The sequence below is a fragment of the Procambarus clarkii genome, chromosome 55, assembly GCF_040958095.1.
Source record: "Procambarus clarkii isolate CNS0578487 chromosome 55, FALCON_Pclarkii_2.0, whole genome shotgun sequence".
Classification (NCBI taxonomy): Eukaryota; Metazoa; Arthropoda; class Malacostraca; order Decapoda; family Cambaridae; genus Procambarus; species Procambarus clarkii.
The window spans coordinates 21,745,193-21,758,155 of NC_091204.1; positions in this window are offsets into that span (position 1 = coordinate 21,745,193).

Sequence of the window (12,963 nt, forward strand, 5' to 3'; positions counted from 1 at the left end):
ACAGGCTTCTAATTTGCTGGATTAACTTTGTCATCCTACATTGGACACGTTCTAGTGAATTTATATCCATTCAATAGTACGGCAACCAAAATTGAACTGCATGATCTAAATGGGGCCTAACCAGAGCAAGACATAGCTGAAGAACAACACGAGGTGTCTTATTACTAATGCTACGATAAATAAATTCCAGTGTCCTATTTGCCTTATTACGAACATTTATGCATTGATTTTTTGGTATTAAATTCTTGCTAATCATAACGCCAGATCCCTCTCACAATCTTACTTTGTAATCTCAACACCATCTAGCTCATATCTGGTAACTCTGTCATCATTACCTAACCTCAAAACCTTACATGTGTCAGCATTAAACTGCATCTGCCAATTTTTTGACCATTTCAAAACCCAATTTAGATCATCTTGAAGTGATAGTGAGTCTTTTTCCGTGTTTATTTCCCTCCCGATTTTTGTATCATTGGCAAATTTTCAAATATTGCTGCTCAAATCTGACTGTAAATAATTTATATATATTATGAATAACAGAGGTCCCAGGCCAGAGCCTTGAGGCACTCCACTTACAAAATTTCCCACTCTGACTTAGCCCCATTTATACTAACTCTCTGTTTCCTTTGGTATGCCATGCCCTAATCCAACTTAATATAGCATTACCAGTACCATGAGCCTCTATCTTTTATAATCAGTCTTTCATGTGGCACTGTATCAAAAGCTTTGCTAAAGTCAAGATACACATTATCACAAACCTTACTACTATCAACTGACTCAACTGTGCTAAAGTAAATTGATAGCAAATTCGTGGGTCTAACAATGAAAAAATTCGGGTAAAATCGTAATATTTTGAAAAATTTATAAAAAATACTACGTAGTTCTGGGAACACTGTGGTGCAATCCAAATAATTTTATGATATAAATTGATGTATTTATAATACATTTCCATGCGTAATTGGTCAGAATCCGGTGCCCCACGGCTGTGGCGCGCCAAAGGTATTGCTTCGTACGTTCTAAACGTCAAATTTTTCGTAATATCGTCGTAAATAACTCTGTATGTATGAAGAGTAAATATACACTCATTGGCAAACCTTCTCATCCCTAGTGAGGATGAGCCAGCCCTCAGTCACCGTGTGTGTCCTATTGAGTGTGGACTCTCTGTCGACGCGCTCCATTCTCGCTCCTGGAATAGCGCATTGTTGCGTCTACTGCACAAAGACTTATAAAGAGGAAGTGTCAGAAGATAAAAGCAGCACATCTAGCACTCGGTCGCCGTCTTTATCAGTAAAAGAAAGCCGCTTTAGCGCGACGAAGAGTAATATCCAGTGAGAGATGATGGTGGCCTCCCTGCATCAGCTGTGAGGCGTGACACTGACACCTCCTCACACATCTTCCTCAACCCTCCTAGACCCTCCTCACACACTTTCCTAGACCTCTCTCCCTCCAACAAGCCGAGACAGGCTCCTGAGGAAGGTGATACAGCAATGGCACAGGTGCCTATTAGTGCCCATTGCAGTGCTACATTGAGGACCCACAATTCGGACCAATTACAATAGGTTAGTATGTTTTAGGGTTATAATATGATATTTTGTAATATATATATATATATATATATATATATATATATATATATATATATATATATATATATATATATATATATATATATATATATATATATATATATATATATATATATATATATATATTTATATATATATATGCAGTTTTTTTTCCGTTTGTTATAAGGGGATTTGCATAGAACTTACACACCTTGCTGAACGGATGCCTATCTGCAAGGGTGCCAATTATGAACGAAATTGGTCGACGTCAAGCTCGGATATAGGTGGCCAAATTTTGATCTTATTTTACTCAGGTAAGTAATTTACAACTTCCAGGTGCTTCACAGGTTTCATTTATTAATCAATTTACATGCAAATTACACCTTATATGCAGAGTTTGTGCTTCTACAATGTCAAATAGCACTGTAGTCCAAAGTCTATTTATTGATTTTATAAATATTAATAAACATCATATATTGCATATTTTTGGAAGGGGAACTTTGAATAATTGTATTATTGCACTAAACGCTTTTTGGCTAAAACGCCTATTTGAAATCCTTTATTACATGCTCATGTGATATCTGAGTGATATAGAAATGATTTTAGTTGACACATGTGTTCCCTGAAATTTTTTGAAAATATTGAAAATTCGTTGCATAATACGTTGTGTATTTTTTTTCTCCCTTTCTATTTAGGGTGTGATGCTGAAACTTGGACCAGTTGCAGCCCTTTCTATAACCATTCCATGATTAAATTAAAAAAAAAAAATCGGAACATTTTTTCATTTTCCCGTATGTAGACCCCCTTAATTAAACGGAAATGGCCATTTGTAAAACCATGTTGGGAATCATTTATTAATTTATGTTTTTCAAGATGAAGACGAGTGGTATTTGCAATTATCGATTCAAATAACTTTCCCACAATAGACTTTAGGCTAATTGGCCGGTAGTTTGGCATAAGTAATCTATCTCATTTCTTACAAATTGGAACCATATTAGCAACCTTCCACGACTCAGGCTCTCTACCTGACTCTAATGATTTATTAAATATGGGAAACAATGGCTCGCAAAGCTCATCTTTGCATTCCTTGAGTACCCTGGCAAACACTTCGTCCAGCCCTGGGGATTTGTTTGGTTTGAGTTTCACAATTTGTTTAATAACATCCTCCCTGGTAACGGCTGAACTAGTCAACCTGTCCTAGTCCCCACCAACATAGACTTGTTCGGTTGAAGGCATATTGCTAAGTTCCTCTTCAGTAAATACAGAGATGAAATATTTATTAAAAATACTACTCATCTCTTCGTCATTATCCGTTATCTGATCTGTCTCAGTTTTTAATGGACTTATCCTTTCCCTAATTTTTGTTCGATATAACTGAGGAAAAACTTTTATAAAAAGTTTACAAAAAACTTATAACTTTTTAAATAAGTTATATTTTGAATCCACATCGAACTCCCTTTTCTTCATCACCCAGCGCTGGGTTCACGTCTCGCTCATAGACCGCCTCCCCCCCACCCGTGCCCAGGACTTTCCAATCTATTTCACCCCCAAAAAATTTAGCCTATTGAAATAAGTTTTTCGAAAATCTGGCACTTTAACAGAATTATCTCCTACAGATCTATTCCATTCTATGTTAAATCTGATTTCTTTGTGATCACTGTTCCCTTTACGTATTGCTTAAGAAAGCAATCGCCAATTAATTCTAGAAAATCTTCAGGTTCATTATTCCCTCTTTGTTAATCCAGTTTATCCACTAAAATTAAAGTCACACATGACACAAATACTGTTAGACCTTGATGCTCTAGATATTTCATCCCATATATGCTTTGCTTCCATACTATCTATGTTTGGTAGCCTGTATATAACTCCCATTATAAGATTATTTGCTTTTCCGTTTAATTCTAGCCAAATAGTTTCTGTGTGTGGCTCAGTTTTGATTCTCTGTTTGAGACTACATTTCAGATATTCCCGTTTATTTTTGAGATAATGAGGATGGAATTGAACATATTTAGTATTTGGGAGAGAGTTTCGAAGATAAATGTAGCCCCTGACATTTATTTATTTATTTATTTATGCATATACAAGAAGGTACATTGGGAATGTGAGGATACATAATATGGTAATTACAGTCTTGTAAAGCCACTAGTACGCGCAGCGTTTCGGGCAGGTCCTTAATCTAAGAAAATTAAGAATGTGTGGAGGGAGTTAATATTTAGCAAGTTTAAGGATTTAAACAAGGGAGCTGAGTGTTGTCTGAAAGCAGAGTTAGTTATTATTCTGATAGCAGATTTTTGCTGCGTGATGATGGGCTTAAGGTGGTTTGCAGTGGTAGATCCCCATGCACAGATACCATAATTAAGATAGGGGTAGATTAGTGCATAATATAGTGAGAGGAGAGCAGAGTTAGGAACATAATATCTGATTTTGGAGAGTATACCAACTGTCTTAGAGACTTTCTTAGTTATGTGTTGAATGTGGGTGCTGAAGTTGAGTCTCTTGTCTAGAAATAGGCCAAGAAACTTGCCATCATTTTTATTACTGATGTTAATGTTGTCTATCTGTAGCTGAATTGCATTTGAGGATTTGCTTCCAAATAAGATGTAATAAGTCTTTTCGATGTTTAATGTTAGTTTGTCCGTTGACATCCATAAGTGGACTTTTTTTAATTCATTATTCACAACATTATTTAGTGTATGTGGGTTGAGGTCTGAATAGATAAGGGTAGTATCGTCAGCAAACAATATAGGTTTGAGAATATTAGAGACATTAGGCAGATCGTTTATATATATAAGAAATAGAAGAGGTCCTAAGATACTGCCCTGTGGCACTCCAACGGTAATTGGTAGAGTGGAAGAAGTTGTATCATTGATGGTTACATATTGGTGTCTGTCACTAAGATAGGATCGGATGTAGTCAAGGGCAAGGCCTCGGATTCCATAATGCTGGAGTTTAAGTAAGAGGTAGTTGTGATTAACAGTATCAAAGGCTTTTCTTAGGTCAATAAAGAGTCCAATCGGAAACTCATTTTTGTCAAGGGCTGAGTAGATAACGTCAAGGAGACTAATGATTGCATCGTTGGTGCTCTTTTGGGACCGGAAGCCAAACTGGCAGGGGCTGAGTATGTCGAATTTTACGAGGTAGGAATAGAGCTGTTTGTAAATAATTTTTTCAAATGTTTTTGATAGAATGGGTAGATTTGATATTGGTCTATAATTGTTTATGTCCGCTGGATTGCCTCCTTTATGGACTGGCGTTACTCTTGCTTTTTTTGAGGATATGAGGAAAGGAGTGACACTATAGATTTGTTGAACAGTAGTGCTAAGGGTGGGGCAAGGGCATAGGAGGCTCTCTTGTACACAATGGACGGAATTTCACTGGTGTTCCCTGCCTTGGTTTTTAGAGAGTGTATGATGGACACAACATCTGAAGGGCTGATTGGTAAAAGGAGAAGAGAGTTTGGATAGCTGCCTGAGAGATATGTGTTAATATGTGTCTGAGTCTGTGGGATTTTACTGGCAAGATTAGCATCAACCGATGAAAAGAAACTATTAAATTCATCTGCCATTTCTAAATCAGTTGACGGTATATCCCCATCCTTATAGAGTTTTATTTGGTTATGTGAGTGTTGTTTAGTTCCTAGGATACTAGGGATTTTTTCCAAGTGCTTTTCATGTTGCCTTTTGCTTCATTGAATCTATTCACATAATATGCAAGTTTTGCCTTTCTTATGATACTGGTAAGCATTGATGAGTACCTTTTAGCTACTTCCTTTGAAACTAGGCCAATCCTAAGTTTCTTTTCATATTCATGTTTCTTGTTGATTGAGTTGAGAATGCCACTTGTGAGCCATGGATTGTTTATTTTTTTTGTCAGTTACTTGCTTGGCAAGAAGGGGACAATGAAGGTTGTAGAGGCTTAGAGTTTTGGAGAGGAAGAGGTTAGCTAATGAATTTATATCCTGGGTATTATTGAATTCAGAATCCCAGTTAATATTGTGAAGTGCATTTGTAAGATTGCCTAAAGCTGATTCACTGTGTAGCCTAAATGAAAGTTTCTTGCTTTTTGGTGGTGTTATGTCCATGTTCGCTATGAGAAAGGTAGGATAGTGGTCAGTTGTTCTGTCGTAGATTATACCAGATACAAGGGGAGCTGTTATGTTTGTCCATATGTGGTCCAAGGTACTGGCTGATGTTTGAGTGACTCGGGTAGGTTCGGTGATTGTGGGGATTAGCATACAGGCGTTCATGCTGTTAAGGAAATAGTCAACTTGAGAGCAATTTTGTTGACCCAGGTCAATATTAAAGTCTCCTCCCAGAATGATGTGGTTTTTGTTGAGATTGTTGTTTATAATAAGATTCCTTAGGTTGTCTGAGAAAGAAGCTATGTTAGTATTGGGAAATCTATAGATGGATCCAATAGTCAAAGAGGATTTAAGGGATTTAATTGTAAACTGAGCAAAAGTATATTCACAGTAGTCATCTCTGTCACTAATAACACTGTTGCAGATAAATGTATCTCGGTAATATATAGCTGTGCCACCACCTTTTTTATTAGGCCTACAGTTATGAATGGCTTTATAACCAGCTAAGTTGTAGAGTTGGGTATAGTCTTTATTTAGCCAAGTTTCTGTTAAAATAATGAACGATAAGTTGGTACCTAGTGCTGTGAGTAATGCATTTAAATCGTCAAAATGTTTACCAAGTGATCTAACATTTTGGTTGTAAACTAATAGACAGGTGCTATTTTGGAGTTTGTTTTTAGCCTGGTGTGCTGTGAAATACTTGCAATAATGGTGATCAATGTGCTGGGTGGTGTAGATATGAGCCAAAAAATTTTGAAAAGGATCAATATCAGTGTGCATAGAGATGCAGAGGGATCACGATACAAGATACACGATAAAGCAAAACACAAGAATAAAAGCAAATACAATAAAATAGTAACAATTTAGAAGGAAAATAAAGATCCAATAGATAGCTAGGAAGAACACAGAAGTTACATAAAATAAAAAACAAAAAATTAGTAGAGACTGACAATATAAATGTAAAATAAAAAATAATAAGAAAAATAATAATCATAAAGTAAAATGATCTTAAAGATAATATATAGCAAATGATCTTGATCTTGAAGGTAAATATATAGCAAAAAATACAGAGACAAATAATAATCGTAATGTAAAGATAATCTTAAAAATCAATTATTTAATATAGCTTAGTTGTGAACCTATAATTAGTATGAACTTAAGAAAAAAAATGAGCTCAGTAAATAATTACATTAAATGGTGTATAAATCAAATTACAATCAAATTTAAAAACTATAAACAAAAACAAAAATAACAGGGAAAGATTATATTTATGAGCAAGATTTTACTAAGACACTGAGGTAAATGCTTACATAAATACAAAGTCTGCTATAATTAGAGAATAATTATAGCAAAACACAATAATAAATGCAAGTAAACAAAAGAATTGAAACAATTAGAAGTAGAATAAAGATCACAAGATAGCCATGAAGGATACACAAGTTTGGTGGAGAGAACAAAAAAAAAAAAACAGTTGAGACTCAATATGAATACATACAAAATTGACAAATGATGATTGTAAAGTAAAATAATCTTAGATAATTAATTATATTTAGCTTAGGTCTTTAACCTATAATTAGTATGAACTTAATTAGGGAACAAAATGAGATCAATAATTAATTTCAATAAATGACATAAATCAGAACAATTAAATTTAAAATTTAAAAAAGAATAGGGTAAAATTAGATTTAAGAGTAAGATTTTACAATGATACTGAGGTAGATGCTTGCATAAGTGCATGAAGACTTGACTGATTACTGAGGAAATTATATGAATGAGAGAACATTAGGTAAATGGTAAGGCAGAGACAACACCTTGGACAAAGTTAGATTAAGTTAGGTTAGACTAAGGCACTCAAAGAGATATTTTAAGTATTGGCATTGGTCGGGTTCAAGTTTTCAGATATACCACAATCACTAAAGAAGGCCAGTAGTTGTTGGTCACACTTTATTTCATATCTTTTTCCTGCACTTTCCTTCTTTGCAATGATCGTTTCATTCCTAGTGTAGCACTGCTTGATAAGACCAGGGTTTAGTTTGCGAATTGTACGCGGCCTGAAGAGGAGGTTAGATTAATGAGAGGTGTGGGAGCTAATGAATTAATGTTCTCAGTTCACAAGGTAATGAACAATGTACATAAGAATAAAGATAACTGCAGATGGCTTATTGGCTAGTTACAGCCCCGCTCCTGTGCCAGGTAAGTCTAATACGGGCTCACCATAGCCCGTGCTACTTGGAACTTTTTGTTCCCAATAGCTGAATTTTAAACAACAACAACAACGGCTTATTGACCCATATGCCGCAGCTCCTATGTCCAACCCACGTTTGAAATAATCAAGGGACCCCACTTCTATTATGTTACGTGGTAATTGGTTCTACAAATCAACAGCCTTATTACCGAACCAGTATTTACCCAGGTTTTTCCCCCCCTTCCCATCCGGCCCATTTGGCGTCGTGAGGGGGGCTTAGTGGACGGCTGCTGGAGCGTGATGCTCCGTGGGACAGTCCTCTGTCCTTTGGTGGCCTTGCACTCCTGCTGCTGTCGTCTTTAATTGTGCCGGATCGCTTTTCCTTTTCCTTTTGTTTCGTTTTTCTCCCCCCTCTTCTCCTATCTGCTTGTCTTTTCCTGCCGACCTTTTGCTTGTTTTGGTTCTTCCTTTGGACTTCTTCTATTTTGACGCCTGGATGCTTGAGGAGGCATACTCTTGTACCCGTAGAACTGTAGTACCCGACGTCTCGAGCGAGGGGAACCTTTTATTGTCAATCACCCTTTCGTCGCTGAACCCGATCTCGACGGACTGACGGTTCTTAAGGTGGCGTTTGTGGTGCGTATACTCACGGCGCACCCATAGGGGGCCCCGGCATGATCAGCAATGGCTTCCTGTTGGGTGTCCTGCCTCTAATTGTGGCTCCATGGTGGGTATGGGGGCACATTCGTGGATGAATTTCTTTCTCTATGTCGTTAAAAGTTTCTGTTGTACCCTCTCAGGCTCGTGGGGTGGGCGACCAAGCCCCCCGAGTCGGCCTGTATTGGAAGACAGGGCTCTGTAGCCCCCGCTGCATTGGGCCCCGACCTTGCTCCTCCTTTGACCGTCCTGAATTCTTCCCCCAGCTTCCCTCCCTCCTCTGTGGTTGGGTCGAGCCTCACGCCCCCAGTGGTGACCACTTCGTCCCCTGGTGCGGCTAAGTCTCTCGTTGTGACTACTGCGCCTTTTGACCCCACTCTCTCTGGGGGTTTTCAACGCCGTCGGCGCCACGGCCGCACTCGCTCGTTTCCTTCCTGTACTGATGCGTATCAGGCCTTATTTGGTCCTGCTTCGTGGGCCAAATACTTTGGTCTCCTCCCTCTTGATTCTGCACCGCCTGACGATTTCTCCCTCCATCGGCATCTCGTTGATTCCGTGGATGCGTCTGTTACTTTATACCCCACTCGTCTCGGTACACATGTCGTTGCTGCTCCTTCTCAGGTTGCAGCTTCCCGCTTGGCTGCCTTATCCTGCCTTGGCGAGATCCCTGTTCGGGTCTCAAAGAACGTTCAGTTGAACTCCAGTGTTGGCACTATTCTCCTCCCGCCCCATGTTGCGACCGGTGTTCGAGATCTGCGAGACTGCCACGATGATATTCGACATATCCTTGATGCCCAGGGCCATTCTGTCCTCCAGATAGACTCGTTTACTCGTCCCCCTCGTGGTCGTCGCCCTCAACCCCTTCGAGTTGTGAAGGTCACCTTTGATGGTAGGACCCTTCCATCCTCTGTCATTTCTGCTGGTGCCAGGTGCTCTGTCCAGGAGCATATTCCTTCTCCTCGGCTTTGTAACAAGTGCTGGAGGTTTGGGCATGGTGCCCTCCGCTGCTCTGGGACTGTCTCTCTCTGTCCTTTGTGTGGGGATGAAGGTCACTCTAAGTCGGAGTGCACTTCTCCCCAAGCTCGCTGCCTCAACTGCAGTGAGGCCCATCCTACCTTCTCCCGTGCCTGTATCCATTACAAGCTTGAGGCAGCCGTCCTCAACTTGAAGCATCGGGAGCGTTTATCTTTTCCCGAAGCGAGGCGCTAGGTTCGCCGGCTGCCGCCTTATGCTAACGTCTCTTATGCTCGTGTGTTGCGCTCTTCCTCTCCTCGTCCTTCCCACCTTCCTCAGACTCTCAACCGTTTCCGGGCCTTGGACCCTGATGCGCCCACTGTCCCCTCCTCTGTTCCTTTGAGTTCTGTCCCGAGGGGTCCCCCTCCTGGTCCTCTGTCTGGGGTTCCCCTTCTTTCTACCCGGTCTGTCATGTCTCCTGTGTCTTCTTCCTCGTCTCCTTCCCATCCTTCTCCTCCATCTATTGACTCTCCCCGCCGCCTGTCGGTGAAGGCGGATGTCCATCGCTCTCCTAACGGCCGTCGTGTGTGCTCTCGTTCAGCTTCTCCTGCTGAGACGCTGGAATCCGTTACCCAGTACGTAGTTGCTGGGACACCGGTCTCTTTGCGTCAGAAGCGTAAGCCTGGCTCCTCTCCTTCCTCCTCCCCGGCGGAGGAAGAAGAGGAGCTTCGCTTTCTTCCTCGGCCCCTACTACTGGCTCTATTGCTCCTTCCCCTCCCATTTCAGTGGTTGCGCCCCCTGTTCCTGCTATGGAGGTTTCTTTGGCCCCCGCTTCCCTCTCGGTTGCTGCCCTTGCTGAGGTGCGCTCCCCTCTTTCTACATCCCCTCTTCCTGCTGCTGTCCTTGACTGCTCCTCTCCGTTGTCTCCTCCTCCAGACCCCGCTCGCCCACCTCTAGTCTGTTCTCCCGCTTCCTTCCCTCCATCTTTGCTCAGTTTACCCATGCCCCCTAACCCTGACTTTGCTGACCCTGATCCCGACCCTGATATTCCTTAACGTGCTCTGTTGCTCTTTCGCCTTTGTTTCTTCCTTGTTCTCTATTATTGTCCTTTCTCTTCTCGTCGATGTCTATTCTTCAATGGAACGTTCGAGGTTTTTACGCCAATTTCCTCGAACTCTAACTTCTAATTTCGCGGTTTTCGCCCCTTTGTGTCTGTCTTCAGGAGCCGATGCTTGGTGCTCGTCCTGGTCGTTTTCGTGGCTATTCCTTGCTCTCCCCACCCCCAGCCGTTGCTGGGGCTCCTAATTCTTCTGCTCTCTTGATTCGCGCTGATGTTCCCTTTGTCCCCTTACTTTTTCCTTTGCCTCTCCATTGTTCTGCTGCTCGAATCTTTGTGGGGAAATGGTACACAGTTTGTTCCATTTATCTCCCCCCGCGTGTCCCGCTTTCTCTTCCTGATTTGAAACACCTCCTGGACTCCTTGCCGGAGCCTGTGCTCCTGCTGGGTGATTTCAATTGTCGTCGTTCTCTTTGGGGTGATGTTTTGACGAATACCCGAGGTCGCCTTCATGAGCCGTTTATCCTCTCTTCTTCCCTGTCTCTTCTGAATTCTGGTGAGCCCACTCACTTGGACTTTCGGACTCGCACCCTTTCCTGTCTTGATCTTTCTCTCTGCTCTTCTTCTCTTTACTTAGATTTCACGTAGCAGGTTCTTGATGACCTCCATGGCAGTGACCATTTCCCCATCCTTGATTCCTTTTTCTCTTTTCGCCCTTCCCTCTCCTTCCCTAGGTGGCAGTTTGCAAGGCGGACTGGAACCAATTTACCCTCAGTGCTGCTCTCTCTGACCTCTCCCTTCTGCCTCTCCTTCGTGCTCTCCTCCTTTTTCATGACACTGTCTTCAACGCTGCCCTCCGCTCTATTCCTCGCTCTTCCTCTCGGGGTCCGCGGAAGTGCGTTCCCTGGTGGAATGTGGATTGTGCTCGGGCTGTCCGCTGTAAGCGTGCAGCCTGGAAGAGGCACCGCCGTCGGCAGACGGTCGATTCTTTTCTTTTCTTTCGGAAAGCGAGTGCGGTGGCCTGTAGCGCCATCCGTACGGCTAAACGTGAATGTTGGGCATCTTATGTCTCAACAATTACGCCTGAAACTCCTTTGTCCCAGATCTGGAAGCGTATCCGCAAGATAGCGGGTAAGTTCGTTCCCGATGTTTCACCGGTCCTTCACCTCCATGATACTCTTGTGGCGGACCCGTTGCAGGTCGCTTCTGAACTGGGTTCCCACTTTTCTTCTGTTAGCTCTGGTCTTCATCTTCCCCAATCTTTCCTTCTTCGTAAACCTGTCCTTGAGTCTCGTCCTTTAGATTTCTGCACTCGTCTTCAGCTTCCCTATAATGATCCCTTCTCTCTCTCTGAACTTCGTTCTGCCCTAGCCCCTCTGCTTGCCCTCACAAGTTGTGTCTGCAAAGTCTTTGAACGTATGGTTAACGTTCGTCTGATGTGGTTCCTGGAACACCATCACCTTCTCTCCCCTTCTCAATTTGGTTTCCGCAAGTGCCACAGCACGACAGATGTCCTGGTGAACTTGGAGGTCTATATTCCTACTGCTTTTGCTGCGAAGACCTCCGTTGTTGCCGTCCTTTTTGACCTGGAAAAGGCTTACGACACCACTTGGCGATATCATATTCTATCTCAACTTCATTCTTTTGGCCTTCGTGGTCATCTCCCTCTCTTTCTCCGCAGCTTCCTCTCTCGTCGTTCCTTTCGGGTGCGCCTTGGTACCGCTCTCTCTGCCTCTTTTCAGCAATACGAAGGTGTACCCCAGGGTAGTGTTCTGAGCACTACTCTTTTTCTGGTTGCCCTCAATGGTCTTCTTTCCTCTCTTCTTTCAGGTGTCTTCTCCGCTCTCTATGTCGATGATCTTACCCTTTGCTGTCAGGGTGATGATTCGCCTCTCCTTCAGCGCCGGCTTCAACTTGCAATTGATGCCGTGTCGTCTTGGGCCACCGATCATGGCTTCAAGTTCTCTACTTCTAAGACTTGTGCCATGACTTTTACACGGAAACGGGTCGTTCTTCGTCCCTCTTTGTCACTTTATGGTCATCCCCTTGAGTACAAAGATTCCGCGAAGCTTTTGGGGTTATTCCTTGACACTCGTTTGTCTTGGTCTCCCCATATCTCTTACCTCCGTGTTGAGTGCTCTAAGGCCCTTACCCTCCTTCGGGTCTTGTCCCATACTTCTTGGGGAGCAGATAGGCGCACTCTCCTTGCTTTACATTCCTCTCTCGTCCTGTCTAAGCTCGATTATGGTTGCCCTGCTTACTCGTCTGCTTCTCCTTCTACTCTTCGCCGTCTTGATGCTTTGCACCATACTGGGTTGCGCTTCAGTTCTGGTGCCTTTCGTCCGACTCCCGTCTTTAGCTTGTATGTTGACACTGGCTTCCTGTCTCTCCAGGACCGCCGTGATCGCTACTGTCTTCGCTATCTTGCGCGGTCCTTACAACATCCTTCCTCTCGCCTCTGTCG